This window comes from Vigna angularis, chromosome 5, assembly GCF_016808095.1.
Source record: "Vigna angularis cultivar LongXiaoDou No.4 chromosome 5, ASM1680809v1, whole genome shotgun sequence".
NCBI lineage: Eukaryota > Viridiplantae > Streptophyta > Magnoliopsida > Fabales > Fabaceae > Vigna > Vigna angularis.
The window spans coordinates 9,461,306-9,474,462 of NC_068974.1; the positions used below are offsets into that span (position 1 = coordinate 9,461,306).

General features: G+C 33.7%; 1 long non-coding RNA gene across 1 annotated transcript; it reads left to right on the plus strand.

Annotated features, from left to right (window-relative positions):
- Positions 1 to 482: 482 nt before the first annotated feature.
- Positions 483 to 1,252, plus strand: LOC128196810 (uncharacterized). The gene is made up of 3 exons (XR_008249204.1): positions 483 to 662; positions 798 to 886; positions 989 to 1,252. It is a non-coding gene; the product is annotated as an uncharacterized LOC128196810 (long non-coding RNA).
- Positions 1,253 to 13,157: the final 11,905 nt, after the last annotated feature.

Consider the following 13,157-nt stretch of genomic DNA (forward strand, 5'->3'; position numbering starts at 1 on the left):
TCTCTAAACCCTAACCTCCTTCCCCGCGTTCATCAAATTTTCCCCCAAACCTTTCACCGCACCACAATCTTCTCCTGCTTGGCTTCATGTTCGTCTTCTCCTGCTCTCCATCGTGTTCGTCTTCTCCTGTTTAGTTGAGCGTGGAGTTGGAGGCGTCGAGGCGTCGAGCCATTTGTGGGTTAAGCGAGTTCGAGGTGCTCTGGCGCGCTCCCGCACTGACCGTCAAGGTAAGACTGTGTTCGATCTTGGCTCTCTTGTTCTTTGTTCAATCTACTGATGTTTGATCTTTGTATTGTAACTCAAAACATTTCATCTCTGGAGAAGTTGTCTCTTTTGGAGTGGTTTGCAAATGAATATAAACGGTTTGGTTGCACTCTTGAGTTTGTCACCGATAAATCTCAAGAAGGTTCACAGTTTTGTAGAGGTTTTGGTGGGATAGGTGGAATCTCGCTTTACCAGCTTGATATGCGAACATTTGATGATTTCTCTCATGATGGAGGCGTCTATGACTCTGAATAGCAATCAATGAAATACTTCCTACTGCTGGTGTAGGAAAGGGGAGCCAAAATACCTGCACCATTGTTGGAGCTGGTTGCACTCGCTGCTCCTCCTCCTCCATATCTGTCCGTGGTGTTGCTTGGAATGTTTGATTGTGAATCAAGGTTTAATTTTATTACCCTTTTTCTGTTTCATTTTTGGAATAGGTTTTAGATTAGGTATATTGTTCTGTTGAAAATAAAGCAAGTTTCTCTAATTCTTTTCTTAATATGGTTTTTTCATATGCTTTGCCTCTGAAGTGCCTCTTTCTGATACGAGTTACTTTCTTGTTCTCCTATCTTGCACACTCTGGCTCCACAAATTTCTACAAAGCTTCTGGCAACACCTGGTGAAAATTTAGCATATCCTCTTACATGTAGTTTATTGCTATTATTTTTACTTAATGTGCGCATAATAATTTCTCTAAACATCATTGTTTTTTGTTTTCTAGCTCCCCAGCTCTCTATTGCTTGCCCCCAGAAAAGCCAGAACAAATATATGTTCCTCAGAGAAACGCTGCTTGGAATCAAAGAAGGTCAGTACTCATCAACGAACATACACAACCAAAAATCTTTTATTCCTTTGGACATTTAATTTTAAACTGCTGAAAAGCAGAATGTAGACGTTGAGTTGTTTCTCATGCTTTCAGATCCCTCACACTGGCTGCCATCTTTTTCATATTCTATGCTATGCTAATACACTTTTCTTGACCATAGATCCACTGTGTGAAGAACTTATTTTTTTGGCTTAAGAATTGACTGACTATTTCTTCATTGTTGGACATAATTGATGCCAATAACATTGTTTCTTAGAGACTTTATGTTAAAGATACATATTCTATTTGGATTATTCAATGAAGGATTTTTTTTATTTAAATAACGAATATCTAAATTTTAACCTTATCTTTTCGGTTGCCTTTTGAATTTGGAAACGTATTTTGTGGCTCTAGTTAATTTTGTCTTACTCTCCGAATTTATATCCGAGCTTAGATTGAAATCTTTGGTTATAGTTTTCTGTATTTTGGTGCATTCTTTTTTATGGTACAAGATTTCAAACAAATTGAAAGATTCTTTACATTGTAGTTTTCGTTGAACTTCAAGCTGCCCAAAGTTTATATTTAGAACCTTACTTTTTAAGTTATTCTGCCTTAAGGTGCATTTTTATTTTTACCTTTTTCAATTGAACATGATGTCACATACAGTTCTTTGTTTTTGTTGAATAATAAAATGTTTTTTTATTAATGATAAGGTGGCTAATGGATGTTTTTATTTGTTTCATGTTCTGAATTGAGTAATGGACCACGTGGTCAAGGAAGGGGGAGAGGAAGGAACCCTAACTATGGAAAACAATGCTCCTATTGTAATAAAATGAATCATACTATCGATGAGTGTTATTCCAAACACGGTTACCCCCCTTGGTATAAGAAAGCTGACAGTAATCAGGACAGGAAAGGAGACTGGAATTCTGCTAATGCTTGCCAAAACAGTTCAGGTTCAGAGGGCGTTCAATCTGCTCACCAGGTCAGCACCAATGCTGCCCTCAACTCTTTTACCCCTGAGCAGATGCAGAAGCTCCTCAAGATGATAGAGAAGGTTGATGAACCCACTCACAAGATCAACCAGGTGCAGAGAGATAACATAGAGGCCAAACAAGGTATTTCTTCTTGGATTCTTGACACAAGGGCCACAGATCATGTGACCCATGATAAAAGAAACTTTGTTACTTTTTACAAAATTAAACCTATCTCTATCAGATTGCCAAATAACACTATTATCACTGCTGAACATGCAGGGACTGTTCAATTTTCTAAAGTTTTGGTCATTTTTAATGTTCTATATATCCCAGATTTTTGTTTCAACCTGATTTCTGTCCAAAGTCTTATTAGAGACTTAAACTGCAGTCTAACCTTTTCTTTTAAGATTTGTCAGATAAAGGAGAATTCTACATTGAGGACGATTGGGTATGCTAAACAGTACCAAGGTCTCTATTATCTACAAGCCTTTCCTAATCTGGATCAAAATTTCATTTCAAAGTCTGTTTTCTCTTATGAACATGTTGATGTAAATTTGTGGCACTATAGGTTAGGCCACCCTGGACATAAAACTATGAAACAAATATGTGAAAAATTCCCTTATGTGCAATTGGGTCCTGATATTGTTTGTGATGCTTGCCACTATGCTAAACAACATAAATTACCTTTTTCTAAAAGTGATTCTTTGACTGCTAATTGCTTTGAAATGATTCACTGTGACATATGGGGCCCTCTTTCAATTTCTTCTGTTCACGGCCACAAGTATTTTTTTACTATAGTTGATGACTATAGTAGGCATACTTGGATTTTTTTAATGAACAATAAAGGTCAGACAAGGGATTTATTACAAAATTTCATTGTCAAGATTAAAAATCAATTTGATAAAGTGATTAAAACTATTAGGTCGGACAATGGACCAGAATTTAACTGTGTTAATTTGTATAATTTGTATGGCATTAATCATCAAAAGAGTTGTGTTGAGACCCCTGAACAGAATTCTGTTGTGGAGAGAAAACACCAACATATTCTTAATGTGACCCGTAGCCTTCTTTTCCAATCAAATATGCCTAATGCCTATTGGTCCTATGCCGTTAGTCACGCTGTTTACCTGATAAATAGGTTGTCTTCCCCCGTTCTTAATAACAAGACTCCTTATGATCTTGTTTATAGTGTTCCCCCTACCTATTTGAATCTCAAAGTTTTTGGGTGTCTTTGCTTTGCTTCTACCCTTGAGAATAGCAGAAATAAGCTTGACCCAAGAGCTAGAAAGGGAGTTTTCCTTGGTTACAAAGGTGGTGTCAAAGGCTATGTTGTTCTTGATATGAACACTAAGGAAATTTTCATAAGCAGAAATGTTGTCTTTTATGAAGATATTTTCCCCTACAAAAACCAGTGTGACAACAGGGAAGTTACTGACAGAGGAGAAGGTAGAACCACATCTCTTGATGACCTCCTAGGCAGTCACAACCCCATTGATGATGAAATACATACGGAGATGGATGCCAATGAGCAAAGGGAGACTCAACAAACTGTTGCTGATAACAATAACAGTGACAGTGCTGCTAATGGTGAAGAAAATCATAGTTGCAGGAGATCCAACAGGGTTAGAAGGACCCCTGAATATCTCAATGACTATGTGCATCAGGTTAATCAATCCTTATCTGTGAAAAATAATTTCAAAACTCCTTATCCCATTGCTGATCTATTGTCCTGTGACTCTTTGATAGCAAAGAACTTAAAGTACACTATGGCCATCTCTGCCAATGATGAGCCTCGGTCTTATAATGAAGCTAAAGGCATGTGTGAGTGGAAAGAAGCTATGTAGAGGGAAATCAAGGCCTTGCAAGATAATAACACCTGGTACTTAACACAGCTACCTCCAGGAAAGAAACCCATTGGATGTAGATGGGTATACAAAACCAAATACAATGCTGATGGCACTATAGAAAGACACAAAGCACGCCTAGTGGCAAAAGGATACACTCAACAAGAAGGGATAGACTATTTGGAAACTTTCTCCCCTGTTGCCAAACTCACTACTGTTAGACTACTTATTGCACTTGCAGCCTCTAATAATTGGCTTTTACATCAACTTGACGTGGACAATGCTTTCCTACATGGAGACTTAAATGAAGAGGTTTACATGGAACCACCACCTGGTCTTAACACCCATAAAGAGGGTCAGGTTTGTAGGCTTACCAAGTCCCTATATGGACTAAAACAAGCTAGCAGACAATGGTTTGAAAAATTGTCCTCCTTTCTCATTTCTGTCAACTATACTCAGTCTAAATCTGACCACTCTCTCTTTATCAAAGGCACTTCTACAGATTTTACTGCCTTACTTGTCTATGTAGATGACATCATATTGGCTGGAAACTCCATGACTGAAATCAACAACGTAAAGACTTTATTGCATAACAAATTTCAAATAAAGAACCTAGGAGAACTCAAATACTTCCTAGGCTTGGAGGTGGCCAGATCTAACAAAGGTATACACCTTTGTCAAAGGAAATATGCGTTGGACATCCTTAAGGAAACAGGAATGCTGGGATGCAAACCGTCTTCTACCCCCTTTTTAAGTGATACAAGCTCACTGTATCGAACAAACAACTACTTAGAAGATCCTGGCTCCTATCGAAGATTGATAGGGAAGTTACTATATCTTACCAATACCAGACCTGATTTGTGCTTTTCTATTAATCTATTAAGTTAGTTTATGAAATCTCCCACTAACCATCATTATCGGGCTGTGCAACATGTTCTTAGGTACATCAAGTCTAAGCCTTCGGAGGGATTGTTCTTTGGAGCTGATTCTCCAGTTCACATAAAAGCTTTTAGTGACTCAGACTGGGCAACGTGTCCAAATACTAGAAGGTCCAGTACAGGGTTTTGTGTTTTCCTTGGATCATCCCTTATTTCGTGGAAATCCAAAAAGCAACACTGTTTCCAGATCTTCCACCGAGGCGGAATATCGTGCCCTGGCAGCCACTGTATGTGAGATACAGTGGGTTCACTATCTCCTACAAGATCTTCAAGCACAGGAAGCTGGCACTCTTGCTCTATATTGTGACAACAAATCAGCGCGACACATAGCTCATAACTAGAGCTTTCACGAAAGGACCAAGCACATAGAGCTTGACTGTCACGTTGTTCGTGAAAAAATACAAGCAAATCTCCTACGTCTTCTCCCTGTCCGGTCGGATGAACAGCTGGCCGATATCTTCACTAAATTTCCCCATCGCGTGCGGTTCAAATCCATTGTTCCCAAGCTTGGATTAGTGACTATACACCATCCAGCTTGAGGGGAGGCTATTGAGCTAATCCCAAACAGTTACTGTCAAAAAGACAGTAATCAGTTTTAGTTTGTTATTCCCACTTTCCCAAAAGAACTCTATAAATAGAGTTCTTCCCCTTTATTTTCAGTTGTACAAAAACATACAGAAACATATATAACAAAAGCGTTCTTTACTTACCTCTGACCGAGTCTCTGTATATCCTTTTTCTTCTCGTTGAAACATCCATTGTTGCATCATCTTGGAAGGCATCATTTCACTTCTCTCGCTAGCGCCTGGAGAGCCCTAGGCTCTTTCCCTCTCTGCTGTCTGACACGAAGACCAGCTCCCTTATCTAAATGATGCCGCGCTTTCTTATGGGTTTCCAATCTAATTGGGCCACTCTGTTTTCAGAAATGTGCTGGGCCATATTTTAATAGTTTTGAAGGATGCTCAAAACCATACCCTCATCTGAAGTCCAGGTTGCCCCCTTCTTTATCCTCATTATTTGATTTCCACCAATTGTTAACAAGTTTGATCAAATAAAATACATTATCTGATCAATGTTCCTTTTAATTTTGTAGATACATTGTTGTGTTTGATCCTTTGGATGGATCCTCAAACATTGACTGCGAAGTTTCTATTTGAACTGTATGAATTTTAACTTCAAATTGTCAAACAAAATTGTTGCATTTAAAAACTGAAAACATTACAATAACTGCCAGCATTTTCTGTTGCACATAGATCTTTGGAATTTACATGGTAAAGAATGAGGCTAAAGTAAGTCTTGAAGATGCAATGCAACCTGGAAACCAAATGCTAGCAGCAGGTTACTGCGTGTATGGAAGCTCTTGCACGGTAAAACAGACAAAATCTGTGAAACACGACTTGTATAACTATTAAAAAAATATATTTTCTTTTCACAATGAATTTCAAGGTTGTCCTGTTTTTCTTATACAAACATAATTGGAAGTTCCCTATTTTTCTAGTCACGAATATATGTGATTGGTATTGATGAAGCACAATTCTTGGTTTTTGCACGAAAGTAGGTAAATATGCCCTATTTATTACCAAAATGGGCAAATTTTGACCCAAAGTCAAGTCGTGGGGGGCCCAAACGACTTCAATTGAAGAAGTCGTGCCCCCCTGCACGACTTCACACTGTTCATATCTACAGTGGTGAAGTCGTGCACCCCAAAAACGACTTTTGATGACCGTAATCGATTACAATGTAATGGTAATCGATTACAGAGTGTTGAAATCGTGACCCCCTGCACGACTTCAAATCAGTATGCCAAAATCGCACTGGTAATCGATTACCAGACTTGTGTAATCGATTACCATCACACTCGAACCTTAGTATCCGCAGAGACTCAACACACTATTTGGGCGATCACTACCTGGCCGAACACTATTCGGTCGAACACTATTTGGTCGAACACTATTTGCCGAACGCTATAACCGAGCACTATATTGGATTCAACGCTATTAGGTCGAACGCTAAAACCGAGCACCATATTGAATTCAACACTATTAGGCTGAACGCCAAAACCGAACACCATCTTGGATTAAATACTATTAGGCCGAATGCTAAAACCGAACATCATATTGAATCGACTACTGTTTGGGTGAACGCTCAAAGATCAAGCCTCATCAAGTCCGAACACTACCTTTGACGAGTACTTCCTGAGGATAAACATCATCGAGAACGAACGTTCCCTATGAACAATCACTAACTGAGAATAAACATCATCAAGACCGAACGCTTCTTGCAACACAACAAACCTGGTAATCGATTACCGAAATGTCGTAATCGATTACCAATACGTTTTCTGCCTACTCATTTCAAGTCCTGCAGGGGTCACGATTTCAACACTCTGTAATCGATTACCAAATCAATGTAATCGATTACGGTCATCAAAAGTCGTTTTTGGGGTGCACGACTTCACCACTGTAGATATGAACAGTGTGAAGTCATGCAGAGGGGCACGACTTCTTCAATTGAAGTCGTTTAGGCCCCCCACGACTTCCCCATTTTCGTAATTTTGGTTGAATTTGTCCATTTTGGTAATATTAAAGGCAAATATGCCTAGTTTGGTGCAAAAACCACAATTCTTCGATGACCTTTATGAATTCTGCCGTAAAGTTGCTGATGATGATGGAAAAACAATAATAGTTTCAGGATTAGATGGGAACACATGAGGTAATACTATATAGATTTAAAATGCCCCTTCTGTTTGGTGGGGTTGAAATAACGCCAAACTTTTAGATGATTTTGAAAGTGTTCATAATAAGTTTTATGTTGTTGGTCATATGTATTTTGATTTTATGAAGAATATTGCTAACACTGTTGCAATTATTGATTTAAATGATATTTTTCCTCATTCTAATATTCTTGGTTTAGCATTTGTCATTGATTCTATTAATATAACTGTTGTTAGTAATGTTGATTCTTGTTCATATTTAGATGCATTTTTTATAATGAAGTTGATTCTATACTTTTAAGAATAACAACTCTTCAATGTTAAAGATTTGAAAGTATGTTATAGATTTGGATTTTAGTTCTAATACTGCTGATATTCATGTGGATGCAGATTATTTTTGTTACTTGCTCTAGTCACTTTTTACCCATTTTAGTTTTTTTTAGAGTTCTCTTCATTTTGTATCATAGGTTTAAAGAGGACTTGGATACAATCTCATGTTAATGAATATTTAATATAATATATAATATTATATATTTAAAAGAATAAAATACTTACTGAAACATTTAAATAATAATAAATTTAGTTAAAATCAACATAACACTCTAGACTATCAACCTGTAGTTTACACTACCTTCACTTGTTGTATGGTGAAGAAATACACTTATGACAACTTATATTCTTCTGTATGATATAAAGTATATTAGTAAAAGAAATTCAAAGCTAAAAACAACAATTCATAATATTTTTTTCCCAAACAAACTATGTAACTTTGATCTTGTATTGTACTTGGATATGCAAGGGTAAGGGCTCGCCCTTTCTAAGCTGAAAACGATAAATAATAACTAAAAGCACTTTGTACTAGATCAGGACTAACTCTATTCTTGGACATAATGCGGCAAGTGTATGTTGTGTTGCTTAACCTAGATCTCTTTTTGGTATGCATGTTTCTTACCTATGTTATTTATATTTTATCCTGAGCAACTTAATCATAATGCACTGTGTATCAAATTACTCTTTTCTTCATGGATAACCATAATTGAGGTTGATGCTCCCATTTAAATAAGTCTCATTTTCTGTATGTGGCTGGATTGAAGGATATTTTGAAACTATATTTCCTCTGGGATAATGTATTCGAGCCTTTTCCATACACAGAAAGATACTCCCGATTTCTCAAAATTTGTCTCTCTCTCCTAACCATTATGCACTGGTAGAATGGGTTAGCTGGATAAAGTCTCCTTTCCAGGTCTTCTTCTACATGTAAGTAGCTCAAATGGTAAATTTGGTTTCTCATATAATTACATTCACTTTTACTTTAGAAGTGACTATGATCCATACCATTCATTATAATCACACTGAAGATGCTTCACTATTTATTTGTAAATATTTTTCTTTTACGAGACATGATATTTTCCATTTAAACCATAACTATATTAAGGTCACTTTTATGGGCTTGGCATAAATATTTATGTTGTAAAAATGTCCTCTGTTGTTGTTAATTTTAATGTTACTTTTGGAAACCTCACTCATAATCATGAATCAATCAAGAATGAATTTTGTTGTCATTTCCTCATATACCTTTGTTTGCTGCAGTTGGAGGTTACTCAAGGATTTTGTTACCCTAACCCTACAGAATATGTTGATATTGAGAAAACAGAGCCTGGACATCGATTCAATAAAGGGGAAGTTCATGAAGATTATAAAGAATGGCTATGAAGGTTCTCCTGGGAGGATGTAGATGTCCATCCTATTCACTTCTCAGCTGCCAAATTGATGTTAAGAAAAGGAATTCGGTCTTTCATATTGGCTTGTTTGCAATGTATCACCAGTTCGAGTGAGGATTATAGTGGCTAGATCTATTTTATTTTGATTTATCTGCTATCTTGTTGTATTATAGACCTGTATATTCTATGTTATATTGTAGGTATATGATAAAGCAAGTATGCCAAACAATGAGAAATGTAATAAAGAACAAAATTAAACATTGTTTCTTTTTAGTAATGTAATGAACATCTCAGTCATACTTTTAGTATTTTAAGTTAGAGTTGAACATATTTCTTTTTTAATATATATGAACAATTAGTTGTATGACCATATTAAAAGATATTGAACAATATAGTTTATTTTATATGTAATATTCAATTTTAGTTAATATTATTTCATCTGTATGATTAATACAACTAATTTTATCATAATTACATTTTATTATAATAAAAAAAATTGTACACATTTTCGGAGGTTTTAGAACCCCGATTAGGTAAAACCCTACAAATAGGGGCGGTTTTAAAAAACCCCGGTTAGTTCCGGCGGTTTTGAAAAACCCCCGCTAATATCGACAGTTTTGAAAAACCTCCGCTAATACCAACGGTTCTGAGAAATCCCCGCTAATACCGACAATTCTGTGAAATCCCCGCTAATACCGACAGTTTCTCCAAAAACCGTCGGTAATTTTTTTAGTGACAGAGCTTTTCCCCACGATTTCTCTAACCGCGGGTAAAGCACTTTCTGGGGGTTAAAACCGCCGGAAACTAAAAAAAACCCCGGAAAAATTATTAATTTTTGTACTATATGTTGATATTTTATTACATCAAACTTTATATTGTTTTTTTAATTTTAATGTATACTTCAAATAATTGCATATAAAATTATAAAGATTTATAAATTTACATTTCAAATATTTGTATAACAATAAATATCAATAATTTTTATATAAATATTAGGATTGATTTAAAAATAATAGTTTTATAAATTCAAAATTTAAATTTTAAAACAATTTTATAACAATGTAAAATAAATATATTTAAAATTTAAAAGCAAATTTTAAATAAATTTTAATATAAAATTTGAATTTAAATAAACCTCATATTATTAAAAATATTTAATAAAATATCAATTTTAACAAAAGCATAATTATAACATTTATATAAAAATTAAATTTGGTATTAATTTGAAGATAAACAAAATTATTCAATTTTAAAAAAATAAAGTTGAATTGAATCAAAATTTAAAATACAAATATCAAATTAAGATTAAGACGCTCACTGAAAAACAAAATAAAAGTAAATAAAAAAACTTAAAAATCACACATTAACATATGATATATATTTAAGAATATTAGATAGTGATAAATAAAAGAAAAATCTAATTATCACACATTCTAAAGAATAGAAACTAAAATGAAACTCTTTAAAATATAGAAACTTAATTTCTGGAATAAAATTATTGGTGCAAAATTTTTGAAATCGAATTTTTGAAACGCATGAAATATATTAGGAGAAAAGTTTTCTGGAATAGAATTTAAAAATAAAAAAACTTTTCAGGATATATATAATACTTGTGGAACGAATTTTCCGTAACATCCTTAGATAAAATATTTTTCGGAAAGAATTTATATTCTTACATATTTAAAGCTAAAATATTTGAGATTTTGTTTTCTGTAAGTCAACTGATTTGTTTCTCTTAACGAATCTTCACTAACATATGGATAATATAAAGGCTAATTTATTTTAAGAGGAAACTTTTTTCTGATGTATTTTTACATTCAAAACCACATATTCCAAAATAAGTGAGAGATGACAAAAAAAAAATAATCCTAAAACACAAGATATTGAGTTCCAATATAAATTTTCCCTCTATAGACCTGGCAGAGATAAAAGAATGATGAAAATAAGAGTTTGATTATATTTTTATTTCTGATAATTAGGCTAAACTTTTTGTTAGTTACTCAAATTACGAAATATTCATTTTAGTCCTTTGTTTAGTATTTAAAAGACATCAAATTATCAATCTACATATTAATTAAAAGTGATAAATAATTATAATAAAAAATTATAAAAAATAATTAAAAAACTAATAAAAATGATTGTTAATGGATTATAAATCAATCCAACTTAACCAAAATAATTGTTAATTATACTTTTATTATAAATCTTTATGGTGTCAAATTCCATGTCAAACATGAATACTCATAATAAATCTATGGATTGTACAGTTTGCCGCCACACGTGCATTTCCAGATCACAGTCTCAGGCCCAAAGTCATCGGGTCGCTGGAAGGCTGTGTGAGGTTGCTCAAAGGTAGAGTGGGTTTGTTGTGGAACAGGAGGTGGCAATGGTACAAGAATTGGTTTGCAAGGTGTGCAGTTGTTACACCTGGAAATGCAGGTTGGTGGACTTGATCCGATAAGCATCTTAGGCCTATCCGTTGATGACACCAAATTTTCTCCAATTTCACTATCTGCTAATACAATTATATAAAAGTTAATGATTTTATAGCCAAAATGACAATTTAAGTATATATATATATATATATATATATATATATATATATATATATATATATATATATATATATATATGAAAGAACTTCATACCCTTGATAGAAGCAGCACCGCTACTGAAGATCAGTATACAAAACAATATCAATAACAAGACATTGCCACAAAGAGTTTGCTTCACTGTGGTATCCATGTTTCCCTTCCTCACTAACAAGTCCAAATAATTCAAAGGTTGTGTTGCATTCACTCTGCCACCATGGATTTATATAACCAAATTCTCAACGTCCTACTCTTAATTACAAATCGAAAGTAACCTTATAAAATCCAAATAAATAACATTAAAAGGAATAACATTAAAAGAAATGTCACGAAATCTATGTAATTAATAAGATTTAATAACTTCTAATGTTTAGTATCATTTTTACGTGATAATAATTACATTTATAAATATATTTCTAAAAATTTTTAATGACATTTTTTCAATAGAAAATGTTACAAATGTGTTTTAACAAAACATTAATATTACAAGTTTACATGGTGTAGCTACAACTACAAACTCTGGTCCAAGTGATACTAAATTTGCACAAACGATGAGAGACTAAATTAGTTTAAAATTTTAAAAAGAGAGTGTCAATTTTCAATTTTGTCCGAGTAACTAATATATATATATATATATATATATATATATATATATATATATATATATATATATTTATATATATATATATATATATATATATATATATTATATAAATATATAAATTTTAAAAAAATAATAAATGAATTTTTCTTTCTTTTTTTATCATGTTCATTTTATTTTATTTCATTTGATTTGATTTATTTTTAGTTGATGTTCCATGTAAGTTGGTTTTGATATGAGCAGATGGAAGCGCGCTACTTGAAGAGGCGTTGGAAGAAGAAGTTTTGGAAGACGCGAACCTCGTAGACGTGGAAGTGAAGGCCGAACAGTAGGACGTTCGGTTGTAATTAGTAGTTTAGCATGAAGTGACCGTTTGGTCACTTCCTTTCCCTTTTGTAATTTGACCGATCGGTAATTTAACTTTTGTAAGCCGTTAGGTCATGTTTTTCCTTAATCTTGTACAGTTTACTTTTGGCAAAGCTATGTAAGGCCGTTCGGCCAGAATCGTTCGCTTGTTTAGTATAAAACTGAATTGGTTTATCATTAAATGTAATTAATTCTATTATATGGTTTTTACTGTATTTTTGGGATGTTACAGATTTCATGTCATTCTATTTTATTTTGTTACTTAATTTGTTTTATTTAATCTTATTTTGTGTGATTTTATTTTATTTTATGTGATTTTATTTATTTCAAATTG